Source organism: Tachyglossus aculeatus, chromosome X1 (assembly GCF_015852505.1).
Source record: "Tachyglossus aculeatus isolate mTacAcu1 chromosome X1, mTacAcu1.pri, whole genome shotgun sequence".
Classification (NCBI taxonomy): Eukaryota; Metazoa; Chordata; class Mammalia; order Monotremata; family Tachyglossidae; genus Tachyglossus; species Tachyglossus aculeatus.
This window is the reverse complement of record NC_052101.1, coordinates 98367446-98385627: the sequence shown is the minus strand read 5'-3', so window position 1 is coordinate 98385627 and position 18182 is coordinate 98367446. Positions and strand designations below refer to the sequence as shown.

Here is an 18182-nt window from a genome sequence, read left to right as displayed (position 1 = left end):
TAGGGCTCTGGTTGGAATATGAGTTTTGTTTTGGACATGTTAAGTTTGAGGTGTTGGTAGGACATCCAAATAGTGATGTCCTGAAGGCAGGAGGAAATAATAATAATAACAACTGTGGTATTTGTGAATCATTAGGTGCCAGGCACTGTACTAAGTGCTAGGGTGGATACAAGCAAATTGGGCTGGACACAGTCCCTGTCCCATGTGGGGCTCCCAGTCTCACTCCCTATTTTACAGATAAAGTAACTGAGGCACAGTGAAGTGACTTGCCCAAGGTCACACACCAGACAAGTGGCAGAGATGGGATTAGAACCAACCCCCTTCTGACACCCAGGCCCATGCTCTATCCAGTATGTCATGCTACTTCTCCATATAAGACTGCAGGGAAGGAGAAAGGTCACGGCTGGAGATGTATGTGTAGATTTGGGAATCAACCGCCTAAAGACACTAGCTGAAGTTATGGGAGTGAATAAGTTCCCTTGGAGTTGGTGTAGATGGAGAATAGAAGAGAACCCAGAACTGAGCCTTGAGGGATGCCCACAGTCAGAAAGTGGGAGGCAGAGGTTCACCACTTTTCCACAGTGATTCGGGGAAGGCAGCTGATCCTGAAAAATTATGCATGAGGGGAGAAAAAACAATTATTTTTCACATTCCCCACCCATCCAACCCACTAAAATGTCTCCTAGTCATCCAACATGTAAAGCACCAGCCTGCTTCACCTCCATTGATGGAGAAATTGAGCTCAATGCTTTCATTAAGTATTATGGGACCTTAGGCTGTTTCATGTTTTTGCAATTTCCTTAGACCTGGATAATCAAAGAGGCAGTTAACTTAAATGTTCATGGGTAAACTCGGTTTCCTATTGATTAATAAATCTTTTTATATTAAGGGGAAACAATAATAATCATTTTAAACAATTCCACAGAATGTGATTACAAAATAGTTCATTTGGAAGGAACATTATCTGCCTATGAGATTCCTTGGAGATTCTAAGATGGAAGGTGGCTCTATAAGAACCAACTGCTCTGGCAGTTATATTATTTCCACAGTGCATGAAAACAACATTCACATTTTAATAATATAATGAGAAAATGATGCAAATTTTGATTAAATAAAAAGTGAGAGCATGTATTATAGCTATGCAAAATATCTTGCATGTCCTTCCTGGCTTTGAGGAAAATTGTGTGAGAAGTCCCTAACCATCTGCAGCACCTCAGGTACTATTAAGGGCAGTAAACACATTCTGAACATAATTCCTTTTTGACTGGCTAACAGTAATGGTTAACTAGTAATTACAAACAATTAAATCTGACAATGTTCCACACATCCATCATGCATTTCTTTTCCAAGTGTTTCAGAATGCCACCAGACCCCCATTCAGATAAAGGCTTATACAGATCAATCAATCAATGGTATTTGAAGATATACTATGTGCAGAACACACTGTACTTAGCACTTGAGAGAGTACTATATAACAGATTTGGTGGACACAGTCCCTGCTCACAAGGAGCTTAAAGTCTAGAGGGGGAGAGAAGTTGCCTTTTGCAAATTGCCTTTCCTTCATTTGGTTTTATCATTTGTAGAGAGAACCTACTACTTAGTCTGTGAGCCCCATGTGGGACTGTGTCCAATCTAATTCCACTGAATCTATCCCAGTGGTTAGAACAGTGTTAGACACATAGTAAGTGCTTAACAAATGCCATTTAAAAAAAAATAAGAAGATTCCCCATTGGAAGGTCTCTAGCCTCCTGTTTTCTTACAGACATGATGGTAAGTCAATCCAAAAAAATCACTGTTTTTGGATTATTAGTGGGTGAGGCAGTCAGGTTCCAAATCATATGGATTGGTCCAGTGCCTTCTCCAAAGAACAGCTCTTTTCATTTAAAATTATGACATTTTGAACGAATTACAGGAAAGGTCAGACTTAAAATTAAAGCTATAATTTTATTGGGTGACTCCTTTCCAGTGGACAGAATTGTTTTTCTTCACTTCATGAGTATTATTGAATTTCTGGATCATTTAGAGAAAAAAAAGTGCAATCTATCTAATGAAGACATAACCCTTCAACGCCAACTCATAAAAACAAGGCACAAAATACTATCGATAATAACAGACACCTAAAATGTGCCCGTTAAATGAGAAGTGCTAGATCATGACGAATGGGAGAAGTGATGTTGTGGCTACACAGAAAAAGACTAGAGAAAAACAAGTTGTCAGCTACATGAATGGATGTTGTCAGTAGAGGCTATATTTGCAGAGGTAGTCTAAAAAGCAGGGGGTTGAAACCTAAAATAAAATGTGGCTCATCTAATTCGGCTAAAGGCCCTAAACTGAAACACGTACTGTCTGGAATAAAGCCAGATGAATGGCCACCCTTTGTACGATAATTTGACTGGCCACTTCGGGATTTAAAGGACCTTGTCCACTCCTTTCCCCATCACCAATATAACAGACCTGTGTAATAGATCCAATTTGCTCAATCTAATCCATGTAACCATGTAGTCTCAAAAATCTCCAGTGGCTACCAATCAATCTGCGTATCAGGCAGAAACTCCTCACCCTGGGCTTCAAGGCTGTCCATCACCTCGCCCCCTCCTACCTCACCTCCCTTCTCTCCTTCTACAGCCCACCCCGCACCCTCTGCTCCTCTGCCGCTAATCTCCTCACCGTACCTCGTTCTCGCCTGTCCCGCCATCGACCCCCGGCCCACGTCATCCCCCGGGCCTGGAATGCCCTCCCTCTGCCCATCCGCCAAGCTAGCTCTCTTCCTCCCTTCAAAGGCCCTACTGAGAGCTCACCTCCTCCTGGAGGCCTTCCCAGACTGAGCCCCTTCCTTCCTCTCCCCCTCGTCCCCCTCTCCATCCCCCCCCATCTTACCTCCTTCCCTTACCCACAGCACCTGTATATATGTATATATGTTTGTACATATTTATTACTCTATTTATTTATTTATTTTACTTGTACATATCTATTCTATTTATTTTATTTTGTTAGTATGTTTGGTTTTGTCTCCCCCTTTTAGACTGTGAGCCCACTGTTGGGTAGGGACTGTCTCTATATGTTGCCAATTTGTACTTCCCAAGCGCTTAGTACAGTGCTCTGCACACAGTAAGCGCTCAATAAATATGATTGATGATGATGATGATGTACCATGCTTGAGTATACAAGAGGAAATCTGGACGGTAGTGTCAATGTGATTTTCCTCCTCCACAAGACTTTTTCGACTCAACAGGCTAAGAGCACCATCAAGGGTATTTGAATTAGTCATAAAGAAAGGTCTATACACTAAAGATTGTTCTTTAAAAGCACACATATAAGAAAGCATGAAGATCATTCTAAATCACTTTTTAGAATCTGTCAAGTGGGATAGAGTGATCATTAGCCCAAAGAAGATGGAGGTTGTGTATGAGAGTGAGAGAGAGAGAGATATAGAAACAGTGAAGAGAGGCTAAGGACATCTGGGCATCTCTCTCTTTATGGCTGTCTGGCTGGCTGTGTCTCTTTCTCTCTCTCCCTCCCTCCCTCTCTCTTTCTCTCTCAATGGGATTCTAATCCCAGCTCTGCCACTTGTCTGCTGTGTGACCCTTGGCAAATCACTTCACTTCTCTGTGCCTCAGTTACCTCATCTGTATAATGGGGATTAAGACCATGTGCCCCATGTGGGATCTGCTTGTATCCACTCCAGAGCTTAGTACACTGCCTGGCAAACAGTAAGTGCTTAATAATAATAATAATAATGGCATTTGTTAAGCACTTACTATGTGCAAAGCACTGTTCTAAGTGCTGGGGAGGATACAAGGTGATCAGGTTGTCCCACGTGGGGCTCACAGTCTTAATCCCCATTTTACAGATGAGGTAACTGAGGCACAGAGGTTAGGTGACTTGCCCAAAGTCACGCAGCTGACATGCCGTGGAGCCGGAATTTGAACCCATGACCTCTGACTCCCAAGCCTGTGCTCTTTCCACTGAGCCTCGCTGCTTCTCTAATAATATTTGTTAAGCACTTACTATGTGTCAAGCATTGTTCTAAGCACAGGGGTAGATACAGGGTAATCAGGTTGTCCCATATGGGGCTCACACTTTTAATCCCCATTTTCCAGATGAGGTAACTGAGGCACAGAGAAGTTATGCAGCTTGCCCAAAGTGACACCTGATAAGTGAAGGAGCTTAACAAATACCACAATCATTGTTATTATCATTATAAAATATATACACACACATACACATACATAGAAGTGCTTAACAAATACCATCATTATTATTATCATTATTAGCGAAGGCACATCTCCAAGAGGCCTTCCCTGACTAAGGCGTCCTTTCTTCATCTCCCAGTCCCTTCTCCTCACTTGCTCCCTTTATTCATCTCCCCTACCCTTCCCACAGCACTTACGTCCATATCTTACATCCAGAGAAGCAGCATGGCTCAGTGGAAAGAGCCCGGGCTTTGGAGTCAGGGGTCATGGGTTCAAATTACAGCTCTGCCAATTGTCAGCTGTGTGACTTTGGGCAAGTCACTTCACTCTCTGGGCCTCAGCTCCCTCATCTGTAAAATGGGGATTAAGACTGTGAGCCCCCCCGCCCCCGTGGGACAATCTGATCTCCTTGTAACCTCCCCAGCACTTAGAACAGTGCTTTGCACATAGTAAGCGCTTAATAAATGCCATTATTATTATTATTATTATATTCATTTTCACTGTCTAACCCTAGGAAACAATTCTTGTATCTGGATAGAGGGACCATGGGGCTTCTTTCTTTCTGTTTTAGACAGGACTGTCCTCAAGCCATCCCAGGAATATAGCTAAACTGGCCCTGACCCCTCCCTGACATTCCTCAAGTCTGGCTCCAAAAGAGCTGCCAACAGAAGAATGTATTTTCTGCTTCCAAGTCAGCTAATAAAAACTTCTTGCCAGTGAATGCACTAGTGATAATTTTTTGAGCAAAAACACCAGTCTTCTGTGCCCTGCCTGATCCCTTAATAACACTACATCCCTTATACTGAGTTGCAAACACCTACCTTTCTTGATCCCATCTCCAACCTCCAGAAAGAACAAACTCTACCTTAGTCTCCTTTAGTCTCACTCAGTCTAGCACTTCTGAATGATTTCAGTAAAGCCTCGCCCAGATTCTTACCAGATTTCCAAAAGCCCCATCATCAGCACCTACCAGCCTCTTAGACATCCAGTCAAGACATGACTGCCATACCTGCAAGCTTGATTTTCATCTCTGGCAAACCTCAGCCATGATTGCAAAGCCAGGGCTATGCATAAGCAAAGTGGTCCCTAGAACACATACAGGCCTCTGCAGGGCTAGAATGGCTTGGAAGGTGTCCATCTGCAGATTTTAGGGTAGACAAATGTCATCTTCCTCCCTCCAAAAGGAAAACTGGAAAGAACTGGACTCATTGTAAAAGGATGGGAGAAACATCAGAGAATTGATGTCAATCAAATCAATCATATTTATTGAGCATTTACTATGTGCAGAGCACTATACTAAGCACTTGGGACAATAGATTGTAAAAGACTTGGTAGACACGTTCGCTGCTCACAAGGAGCTTACAGACTAGAGGGGGAGATGGACATTAAAATGAATTACAGCTATGTGGTTAAGTGTTGTGGGGCTGAGGGTGGGGTGAATAAAGGGTACAAATACAAGTGCAAAAGAAAAATTATGCCTTAAAAAACTAATATTAAAATATTATTGTTAATTCCTAAGTTTGCCCCAAACCCTTACTGTGTTTTGACAAATTGAGAGTTGTTGAAGTATACGTATTCAGGAACAGAGCAGACTGCACTTAACAATGACAAACCCACTTTGCTTTTGTATCTCCACCATGCAAAAACAAAGTGAAAATGCCCCAAGGAATAACAAAACGTTTTCAAGAAAATAGTAGTCTGAAAAAAGGTCATGTTGACAAGATAAAGAGGCTCTTTGAAAAGATAGAATCAAAGTAACCTATTGAAATTAATCTCCCCTATTAATATCACCAAAACATCATTTAATTCTCTTGTTCAGTTCCATGAAATAAAGGTTAATCATAGACCACAGAGAAGGATGCAATTGTTAAGATTAATTGACAGTTCCCATTTCAGACAGGCACTGCCTCAGTTATGCCTTAATTCTGAACCAACCAAGATGCTTACCTTAAATAGGAGTAATATTGTGAATATGAAATTTGTCTTTCGGGATGTATGCCCGTGTTTAATGACTGCTTGTTATTCTGACAATCAAAATCAGTGAGAAAATGAAGTTCTGTAACAAATCTCAGTTATATGAGCATAATCTCTTATTAATTCAACCCAGTGAATGAGAAGGAAACATTTCAAAAATGACTTGACCCACCACAAAATTTGATAGGAAATCAATTTAGTGGAATTTCCAAAAATCCCAGAAGAGATAAACATTTTGTGGATAATTGAGCCAATTTCCACCATCCTGCTCTTCTGTAACCTCTAGCCCTTCCATGACAAGTCCCCTTCCTGCAGACAAGGTCCTGATGAAGGATTTTGAGCTGGAGCCGAGTGGGAGTTAGATGACATTTTGCTGTAAGTGAACATCAGGTAACAATAACTGACACTGTGGGCAGGGAACGTGCCTACAAACTCTCTTGTACTCTCCCAAGCACTTAGTACACTGCTCTGCACAAAGTAAGCCCTCAATAAATACCATAGATTGATTAATAATGCAGCTTCTCAGGCAATAATAGTAGTCATAGATTTCATTGGGCACCCACAATGCACTTTATTAAGTTTTTGGGAAGTACAAACCAAGCGAGTATCAAATTTCCTGCCCACCAGAAGTTTTCACTCTGAGAAGGCATCAATTTTGTGAACATTTTTGTTCTGTGGATAGATCTTGAGTAACCCATGTCTAGTGCTATATTGGTTATTCTTAACAGCCAATTATATCCTGAATACTTCAATAGGACAGCCTAGTTAAAGCTTTATAAAATAGCAACTTGCAATTTAATGGTACCATTAATTTCTCAGGGTACAGGTTGTAGCATTTGAATCCCCAATTGCCCTTATATGAATTCAATATGAAAAGATTATGCTGTATTTTTTTCCTTCTAGGCTGACAGGTTTTTCCATGGCTCCAAGTATTTGTCTAAAGAGAATTTTTATGACTGCCAGAAACCCTGGAATATTAAGATTTTAAAATGCAATCAAATAGGTCTTTTCCTAAAGGGCAACACAGCCCTTAAAGAAAATGCTACTTGTTTAAAAGAAATTCTCTTTTTGAAAATGTCACTTGAAGCTATTAAGCTAGTTGCAATGCAAACAAAATATTCCATAAGAAGCCCAACATCTAGATTGAACAGTGCATTACCTATGTGTATTGATAAATCTGCACACCTGTGATCCTCGCCTTTTGACTTTTCGCTTACCAAGAGATAGGCCTTCACCCTTACAATAAACTTCAATTGTAAATTATTCCTGAAGATCACATTAAGGTCACCTTAAGGTCTGCCAAACTAGGGATATAGCTAGATCATAAAGACTTAATTGATTACCTAGGAAATGTGCTCAGGAGAATCTAACAGCCTATCTCCTGATCAATCGTCACCTTTGTAACCTGGTGGAGACAGAGATGAATAGGTTGGGGGCATGAGAGACAAGAAAGTAATTTGTCTAAAACAAGTGTTCATCTGGTCAGTAACATTTAACTATGGCAGAAGAAGATTACAGTCACAGCATGACAGGAAGTTTGTCCCTTGTACTTTCTACTTCTCTGTGGCCAAAGAGGGTTCTTGGTTTAAAGAGAGAACCATGCAAGGTAAAAGTTGATAATTGAGATCACTTCTCCCCTATTTTAGAAGGAGTCTAAGAGTCTATCTGAAGGATTGTATGGGGCCAACAAACTAAGCAGACAGAAATCACCAGTTGGTTCTAGTTCCAATACTTTTGCCCCACTAGCTCATTAAACTTAAATTTAAATCCCTATCAGAATGAGAGAATCCAGAAATCTCTTAGTGTGTGAAAAACTATTTGTTACCCTTTAAAGTGCAGCGAAATCACAAATTGCTTTGAAGTGTTTGCTATACTCCTATAATACAGTATGCATCCTTTCAGAACCCCACATTAAGGAAAATTCAAGCATAGTATTCACCATATACCTATGCATAACCATTTCTTCTAACACCATTCGGAGGCATGTCCAGACATACATGTGTTGTAATAATAATTATGGTATTTGTTAAGTGCTTACTTTATGCCAAGCACTGTTCTAAGTGCTGGAGTAGATACAAGGTAATTAGGTTGTCCCACGTGGGGCTCACAGTCTTAATCCCCATTTTACAGATGAGTTAACTGAGGCACAGAGAAGCCGAGCAGCCTGCCCAAGGCCATACATCAGGCAAGTGGCAGAGCCCAGAGTAGAACCCACGCCCTTCGACTCCCAAAGTCATGTTCTCTCCACTAAGCCACTTGCTCCTACTTAGATTGTGAGCCCCATCTGAGACCTGGTTATCTTGTAGTCAGTAGGAAGATCATTCCTTAATTCAGCTGTCACATTCTATCCAAAACGTCAAGTGAATACACACATTCTGGAAGAACTGAGTGCATCAGTAGCTAACTATTGAATTGTGCATTTTCTAGCTTGCAAATGCTTTGGAAAATATTAATGAATGCAAACTCATTTTTCAACTCCTAAAATGTGCAAAGACCTGGCCCACCCCACCTTCATTCTTTCCTCCTCCACTTGATTTTCTGTCTGTGATGCACTGCTAATCGGGACACTACTCTCCTGATACATCTCAGGCCTTGTAGTTAGTCTCCAGATGTCTGCCTGTATTTTCAAATCAGACTCCAGACAATCCTTCTCAGGTGGTTATAAAAGTGGTTTTTTTCTGATCTTTCTTTGCTGTGCTCAAATGCTCCCTCAATGCTAATCGAGGCGCTTTTGGTAGTGACTTACATATTAAGTGCAGCACCACAAAGCTAATCCAACTTTATGGATAGCAATTCTCAAGTATGGTGAATTCCCTAAGATTGATTTTTTTTTAGGGGGGCCGTTACAAAGCGAGTATTCCTCCTCAGCTTTCCATCAGCTAATGTCCTCCCTCTCCCTCAATGAAGATTTTACCAGTGCCTATAACATTAAATGGAATTGTTGAGAATTGAACTAATTCATTGATTTCATTACCATTTGTATTTGAAATTAGGTCCTCTTGGATTCATCCTATCAAATTCTGCAAATATGTAAATGCTGAGATAGTTTGACATAAAATGTTTGGTGGTCTTAAATAAGTCCTCTTTGAATACAGTATTTAACATTTGGGCAATCCTGAATCTTAAGAAAAAAATATCCATTTATTGGATGAAAGCCAATCATATTTATGACCACTGTAAACTCCTAAACTTCTCAGGGTAAAGTATCATAGTTAATGATGTGCATCTAGCTTTATTTCTATTTATTCTGATGACATGACACCTGTCCACATGTTTTGTTTTGTTGTCTGTCTCCCCCTTCTAGACCGTGAGCCCGTTGTTGCGTAGGGACCATCTCTATATGTTGACAACTTGTGCTTCCCAAGCGGTTAGTACAGTGCTCTGCACACAGTAAGCACTCAATAAATACAATTGAATGAATATCTTCTACATATTCTCCAAGCATGTAGTATACTGTTCTGCACACAGTAAATACTCAATAAGTACTGTTGATATGGATACAGCTACACTCCCAGTTGCAAAGCATAGGCACACACCCTTCCAAGCCGTTGCAATTTAGGGACTAGTTAAATCAATGGAGTCAGGCAATTTTTCATGAATAGCCCCACCCTAATTCACCGTCACCATCAGAGCAGGACACAAGTAAGCTAAGTTGGTGGCTTACAGGAACAGCGCAATTTCAGATTTTTCTCAGCCCATTTGATAGGTCTGATCCCAGCAATTGCTGAGTGCTCTACTATGTTTTCCAGAAATGTTTTGCAAGAAAATTTTCCCTCAAAGACTGATGCTACCATTCATAGATGTCATTTCACCATTGACATCAAATCAACTGTTAACCTTGTCCTCTTGCCTAGGTAATTCTATGAAATCTTCATTCTCCGATCACAACATGAAAACTTCAATCTGGGTGATATGGCTTTAAGATGAAATAACTGGTTAGTATGGCAAGACTAGAGTTTTGACCCAGTGATATGTGATAGGAGAGCAAGGATCCTAGGGCTATCTGGAAATGATGACAGAGGGGCAGGTTTTGAAAATGGAGTAACACAGGCAGAGCCTTTGCATTGGAAGAAGCCTCCTTGAATAAGTCCTCATTTTCCCTTCTCCCACTCCCTTCTGTGTCACCTTTGCACTTGAATTTGCACCCTTCATTCACCCCTCCCTCAGCCCCACAGCACTTACATATACAGCCATAATTTAATTATATTAATGACTCTCTCTCCCGTTAGACTGTAAGCTCCTTGTGGGCCTGGAATGTGTCTACAAGGTGAAACAGCATGGCCTAATGGATAGAGCATAGGCCTGTGAGTCAGGAGGCAAGGGTTCTAATTCCAGTTCCGCTACTTGTCTGCTCCTTGACCTAGAGCAAGTCACTTAACTTCTCTGTGCCTCAGTTCCCTGATTTGTAAAATGGGGATAAGGACTGTGTCCAACCCAATTATCTTGTATCTACCCCAGTGTATAGAACAGTGCTTGGCATATAGTAAGTGCTTAACATATACCATTATTATTATTATTACCAACTCTGTTAAATTGTACTCTCCCAAACGCTTAGTGAAGTATTATGCACACTGTTAAGTGCCCTGTAAATATAAATGATTGACTTAGTATACAGAGTCAAACAAAATTATCAAGACATGCTCTGCCTCTGTTTATTTGCTTTAATATGTTTGCTATCTCTCAATGCCTCACTGCCTCTTGTTGGTGTATTTGCTGATTACAAATAAGGCAAAAGTTTCCTCATTGATCTTGATTTACAATTCCTCCCTGACAGTAGATGAATACATGTGTTGGCCCCTCATGCAAATATTGACTATTGTCTTGCCCACCCTGCACTGTAGTAATTTTTAGAACCAACGTTTTAGTACAAACTGTAGCAAACTGCTTTTCTGGACAGAAGGCTTACCCTGTTTGCTAAAAAAATCTGGCTTTTAAATACCTGGCTAGGGATGTCAACAAGGCAAAAAATGCATTCCCTTCGCCTTGGTTTAGACCAACACCCCACTCCCAGCTACCACTCAGGCATTTGACACTAGGCAACTTTGTGAGGTCCCCTAGTTGTGCATGATGACATCATGTCACAGTGTCCAAGAAATTCTGTGTAGGGCATGTAGTATCCGGTTGGTCAGGGACCTGAAGGGGAGGGCAGTCATCTAATTGCTGGCCCAACAAGTTAGACCTGACCCCTGTAACACAGGCCCAAAAGACCAGTTCCATACAACCCCTTGGGTTGTCTGCCCTTGAGCGTAGGACTCCTAAGTCTATTCTGACCCCTTGATGGGGCTCAAGAACCTTTGACATTGCATAGCTCCAGATGTAGGCCTTAATGAGATGTGCAGTCATAGTATTTAAAGGGGCAGATAGAAAAAGGCTGTGCAGGCAACAGGATTACAACCAGGCCATCCCAGCTTCACTTCCAAATGAAGCCAACTCACTGGAAATGGTATGTGGGATTCTTCTTGTATAGGAATAGGGCATATATCCTGGGGCATGAATATGCAGGACCACCTGATCCTCCCACCCTTGATTAAAAACAGAGAACAGACTTCCCAAATTTAAATTCTCTCCCAAAGCAGGAGGACAAGTCTGCTCAGTAATAGTATGGCCACACTCTTTCAAAATGGTGAATTATAAGAAAGTCTGTTCTTCTCTCCCATCAGAGTGAGCCAGTATTACTCACATGTGTTGAAGTGAAAATGGGCACAAGGATATTGCTCAAACATCCATAATTAGCATAAATAGCGGAAGAGACAGAAAATAAGCAAGAAAAAGTCAGTCATATCCATCTTTTCTCACCCATGAGGATCACATTACTTCTCCCACTCAGTGACTCATTCCAACTTCCCTTGTTGTTTGATATGTCCCCAAAATTTCCTGGAAAGCCATAACTTTTTTTTGTATAGCATATGAGTTTGATAAATTCATTCTTATAACCAGTTCATTCCCATAATTCTTTATTATTGGGATTTTTTTAGAACTAAAACATGTTATGGTCTGAGAGTTTGGAGGGTTTTTTTTTTTTCCTTTTCTGGTGGAGCTGGAAGATGGGAGATATTTAGTTTATTCTTTAATCTGTCCCTCCAAAATCCCAGATATTCCCATGTTGAGCATATACCGTATGTAGAGAGAGCACTGTACTAAGTGCTTGGGAAAGTACAAAAAAATCAGAAGACATGACCCCTGCTCCCCAGGAACTTACAGTCTGGAGGGGGAGATGGAAGCTTAAATGAATTATTATTAATAATAATTATAATAATTATTGTGGTATTTGTTAAGTACTTACTATGTGCCAGGCTGGGGTGGGTACAAGAAAGTCGGGTTGGATGGAGTACCTGCACCACGTGGGGCTCACAGTCTTAACCCCCACTTTATAGATGAGGTAACAGGCACAGTGAAGTTAAGTGATTAGCCCAAGGTCACACAGCAGATGAATTGTGGAGTAGGGATTAGAACCCAGGTTCTTCTCACTCCCAGTCCTGTGCTCTGTCCACTAGGCAAGGTAGGGGGAATAATAGGGTTTATAGACTATATACTTAAATACATAAGTGCAATGGTGTGAGGGGGAGGGACAGGGAGGAGCTGTGTAGTTTAGCCTAGATAGCACAGAAGTTTGATTGATTTTATTCCCCTTAATGAAAAATTTGAAATTGACCCATCTATATTGTGAACAATTCCAAAATAGAGATAACCTGACATTTATAATGCAAAAGGCAAAAATGAATACCATAATAGAGCAAAAATCCCCTTTCCTTGCTTCTCCACAGCACCAACTGGCTGAAGCAAGGGGAGCCATTATAGTAGAACTGAATTGGGCTGAAGTGCCCGAGGCCAACAAAGACTTTTTCAAAGTTGCTAGAATCTCCAGCAAGCAGCAGGGAGACACAGAGAGTTTCAGTAGTGTAGGGGAAACCAGCTGAAGGGGCCACCGTCCTGGCTTCCGAGGGATCAAATAAAGGTGACACCAGTTTCAGCTGCTTATCTCTGCCCTCTCTCTATCTTCAAAGCCCTTCTGAAGACACATCTCCTCCAGGAGGTCTTCCTTGATTAATCTCTCATCTCCCCCACTTTCTAACCTCCCAGCTGCCATTTCAGCACTTGCACATCACTTAAGCACTCTCGGGTACTCCCGATTGCCCCCCACTTCCCTTGTCTGTTGTGTGACTTTGGGCAAGTCACTTCACTTCTCTGTCCCTCAGTTACTTCATCTGTAAAATGGGGATTGAGACTATGAACCCCACGTGGGACAGGGACTGTGTCCAATCCAATTTGCTTGTATCCATATCCACCACAGCGCTTAGTATGGTGCCTGGCACATAGTAAGTGCTTAATACCGTAATTATTATTACTATTCAGTAATACTTCTGTACATAGCTTTATTCCTTTTTACTTTCTCCTATCATTTAAGTGTCTGTGTCGCCCACTAGATGATAAACTCCTTGATGGTAGGGATCACGCCCAGTCATTCCACTCAGTCTCCCGTTCATGCTCAGTATTCTAGTAAGCAGCATGGCCCTATGGGAAAGAGCCCTGGCCTGGAAGTCATAGAACTTGGGTTCTAATTTTGGCTCTGCCCCTAGCCTGTTAGGTGACCTTTGGCAAGTCACTTTACTTCCCTGGTCCTTGGTTTCCTCATCTATAAATTAGAGATTCAATTCCTGTTCTCCCTCCCATTTAAAAGGTGAGCTCCATGTGGGACAGGGTCTGTATCTTATCTCATTATTTTGCATCTACCCCAGGGCTTCGAACAGAGCCTGGCACTTAGTAAGCACATAATAATAATAATATTCATTCATTCATTCAATCATATTTATTGAGCACTTACTGTATGCAGAGCACTGTACTAAGCACTTGGGAAGTACAAGTTAGCAACATATAGAGACGGTCCCTACCCTACAACGGGCTCACAGTCTAGAAGGGGGAGACAGACAACAAAACAAAACACATGGACAGGTGTCAAGTCATCAGAATAAATAGAAGTAAAGCTAGAAGCACATCATTAACAAAATAAATAGAATAGTAAACATGTACAAGTAAAATAAATAGAGTAACAAATCTGCACAAACATATATACAGGTGCTGTGGGGAGGGGAAGGAGGTAGGGCTGGGGGGAGGGGGAGAGGAAAAAGGAGGCTCAGTCTGGAAAGGCCTCCTGGAGGTGGTGAGCTCTCAGTAGGGCTTTGAAGGGAGGAAGAGAGTTAGCTTGGCGGATGTGCGGAGGGAGGGCATTCCAGGCCAGGTGGAGGACATGGGCCGGGGGTCGACAGTGGGACAGGTGAGAACAAGGCACAGTGAGGAGGTTAGCAGCAGAGGAGCAGAGGGTGCGGGCTGGGCTGTAGAAGGAGAGAAGGGAGGTGAGGTAGGAGGGGGCGAGGTGATGGAGAGCCTTGAAGCCAAGAGTGAGGAGTTTCTGCCTGATGCGCAGATTGATTGGTAGCCACTGGAGATTTTTGAGGAGGGGAGTAACATTGGCTGTAAATTGAGTTCCTTTCTTTGAGGGAAAAAAAATACTGAATCTAAAAAAATTCTGTTTAGCCTATATGAATACTAAATGAATAAATCCCATTTGACAGAATAAAATTAATTTGCATTCTTTCTTTTTGCATGGTTGTCAAAACTTGTTTACCATTGATTATTGGGCATGAACATTTAAACTCATTAGGTACACATTTTTGAAAGACGACTAAATTGATCCTTTTAGTTTTCTCTTGCACAAGAGTAATTCATTTTAGATATAATTGTGTAATTTTCACAAAATACAATGTCAAACACTCTAATTATAAGGATTGTATATTATTTGAAGTAATTATACAATTCAATCAATAGAATTTATCAAGTGCCTACTGAATGCAGAGCAGTAGCAATGATATTCATTGTATATATTGAGTGCCACCTCATGCAATGCACTGTATGAATAATAATAATGATAATAGTTGTTTTTTGTTAAGTGTTTACTATGTGCCAAACACTGTTCTAAGCGCTGGGGTAGATACAAGGTAATCAGTTTGTCCCACGTGGGGCTCACAGTCTTCATCCCCATTTTACAGATGAACTGAGGCACAGAGAAATTAAGTGGCTTGCCCAAAGTCATACAGCTGACAAGTGGCAGAGCCGGGATTAAAACCCATGACCTCTGACTCCCAAGCCTGGGCTCTTGCCACTAAGCAACGCTGTTTCTCAAACACTTGGGAAATACAAAACAGAGAATTGGTGCTTTCCCTACCCACAAGGAGAATACGTTTTCATGGGAGTGCCAGATATTAAAATATTGACAAATAGAGTAATCAGAGTAATTAAATATCCAGGTGAATAACATCTATGCAGAAGTTTCTTTATTTCCATAAAGAAATAAAAACTAAAATGGGAAGGCTTGTTGAAGGTGGAATATGGGGAAGGCAATGAATGCGGGGTTTGGGGAAGTAGGGAGTTCTGGGCCAGGGGATAGTGAAGGGACAAAGGCAGAGAGGGAAAGCAATGCTCAGTTGGATGATGAGCTTAAGATGAGTGAAGAGCGTGAGCTGGGCAGTAGCAGGGGAAGAGAGCAGATATGTAATAATAGTAATAATTGGGTATTTAAGTGCTTACTATGTGCCAGGCACTGTACTAAGCCCTGGGGTGGATACAAGCAAATCGGGTTGGACACAGTCCCTGTGCCTCATGAGGCTCACAGACTTAATCCCCTTTATACAGATGAACTGAGGCACAGAGAAATGAAGTGACTTGTCCAAGGCCACCCAGAAGACAAGTGGTGGAGCCAGGAATAGAACCCATGACCTTCTGACATTCAGGCCCATGCTCTATCCACTACGTCATGCTACTTCCCAAGTGTAATATGGGTGATGGTGGCTGAGAGTCTTGAAGCTGATCATAAGGAATTTTTACTTGATGAGAAAGGACATGGGAAGCCAGTGGAGAGTTTTGAGGAGTTGGAGAGATGTGTGCTGAGTTAGGCAAGAAGATGATGTGTGCAGCAGCATAGATTAACAAGGGGGGATTCTGGAGGCCAGAAGAGCAGTGAGGGATCTGATTGAATAGGTGTAATGAGGGAATTTATCTACCAACTCTGTTATACTGTATTCTCCTAAGTGCTTAGTACAATACTCTGCAGACAGTAAGCACTCAAAAAATGTCATAGATTGACTGACAAAAAGAATCCCTCTCAATTCCAAAAAGCTGAACATGGGAGAGAGTATTAAGAGAGCAGAGTAAAGAAGACAGATGGTAACCCTCAGCAGTCTGATGACATACAACTCAACCTATGGACATATTCCCAAAAAGGACCCTTTGCTTTTTTTTCTGGTATTTGTTATGTGCTTACATTGCGCCAGGCACTGTACTAAATGCTGGGGTCTTATGCTGAGTCATTTCCAACCATAGCAACACCATGGACACATCTCTCCCAGAACGCCCCGCTCTCCATCTGCAATCATTGTGGTACTGGATCCATAGAGTTTTCTTGGTAAAAAAGGAGAAGTGGTTTACCATTGCCTCCTTCTGCGCAGTAAACTTGAGTCTCTGACCTCAACTCTCTCCCATGCTGCTGCTGCCCAGCACAAATGAGTTTTGACTTGTAGCAGATTACCTTCCACTCACTAGCCACTGGTCAAGATAAGAATGGAATGTGTATGCCTCTGCTTGACTCTCCCTCCGACAGCCGAGACTGGTAGAGTACTGAAAACTCTCCAGGTGCGACCCTGACAGGGGTAAGCGCTGGGGTAGATATGAGCTAATCAGGTCGGACACAGTCCCTGTTACACATGTGGCTCCCAATCTTAATCCCTCTTTTGCAGATGAGGTAACTAAGGCACAGAGAAGTGAAGTGACTTGCCCTAGGTAATACAGCAGACAAGTGGTGGAGCTGGAATTAGAACCTGGGTCCTTCTGATTCCCAGGCCCATGCTCTATCCAGTAGGCCACACTGCTTCTCACTTTCTCGGGGCAAATTAGGACACCCACAATCCTTGAGGACCCATGTTACTAGACATTCCTCTTTCATATCACCCTTGATATATTATGGCTAACCATAACCTTGTAGTCTTTGGAAAGACTCTTGCTGATGCAAAATTGTGGACTATAAAATTAAATATCAAGACTATATTAGAAACTATATGTATCAGTTTTTCTCTGGCTTGATGACTAAGGTCTTTCAAAAAGAGTGAATGACTGCTGTATATGGTGAAATTGTTTGGAATGAAACCATGACTGCAAGAACACTATATTGATTCATAAACAAATCAAGTAGCTTGTTGTCCAAGAATCATTGTAACGTCTCTAAAGAATGTTCCACCTCCCTGTGCATTGCAGTCATTCAAAAGGATGCTGAAGAAAACAAATAACATTCAGAAAATCCCTAAATAGAAGACATGTACCATGTTCTCAGTATTTTAAGCAGTGTGGCTTAATGGAAAGAGCACAGGCTTGAAAATCAGATGTCGGGGGTTCTAATACCACCTCTGCCACTTTCAGCTGTGTGACTTTGGGCAAGTCACTTAAGTTCTCTGCGCCTCAGTTACCTCATCTGTAAAATGGGGTTGAAGCCTGTGAGCCCCACATGGGACAACCTGATTACCTTGTATCTACCCCAGTGCTTAGAACAGTGCTTGGCACATAGTAAGCATTTAAATACCATCATCATTATTATTATTGTTCTTATCATTAAGCAAGTTGCACAAGTACAACAACCTTGATCAGTGTCGGAACATGTAGGTATTTAACGGATTGCTGGCCATCGTGGCTGTTCAAAGGCAGTCTACCAAGCCTTTCCAACTGGCCCTCACATTGGCAAATGATGCCGGTTTTCACAGAGCAGTGACACAGGGGCCTTGCTTTATTGATCACCTGTGGGAAAACATCAGTGGCTGCCCTGAGGTGAAGAAACTCAAGCTTGACTTTTCCCGCCCTGCACTGCCATCAACATCATTTCTTTCACCCTAAGTATTTCTGGGATATATAGTCCTAGAAAAACAGTCCACTAACCAGTCAGCATTCCATTCTGCAAAAAATCAGACAGTAAATTTG

General features: G+C 41.7%; 1 non-coding gene across 1 annotated transcript; it reads right to left on the bottom strand.

The window, feature by feature from the left end:
* Positions 1-16730: 16730 nt before the first annotated feature.
* Positions 16731-16868, bottom strand: LOC119920606. Its single transcript, XR_005448336.1, has one exon. It is a non-coding gene; the product is annotated as a small nucleolar RNA SNORA7 (small nucleolar RNA).
* Positions 16869-18182: the final 1314 nt, after the last annotated feature.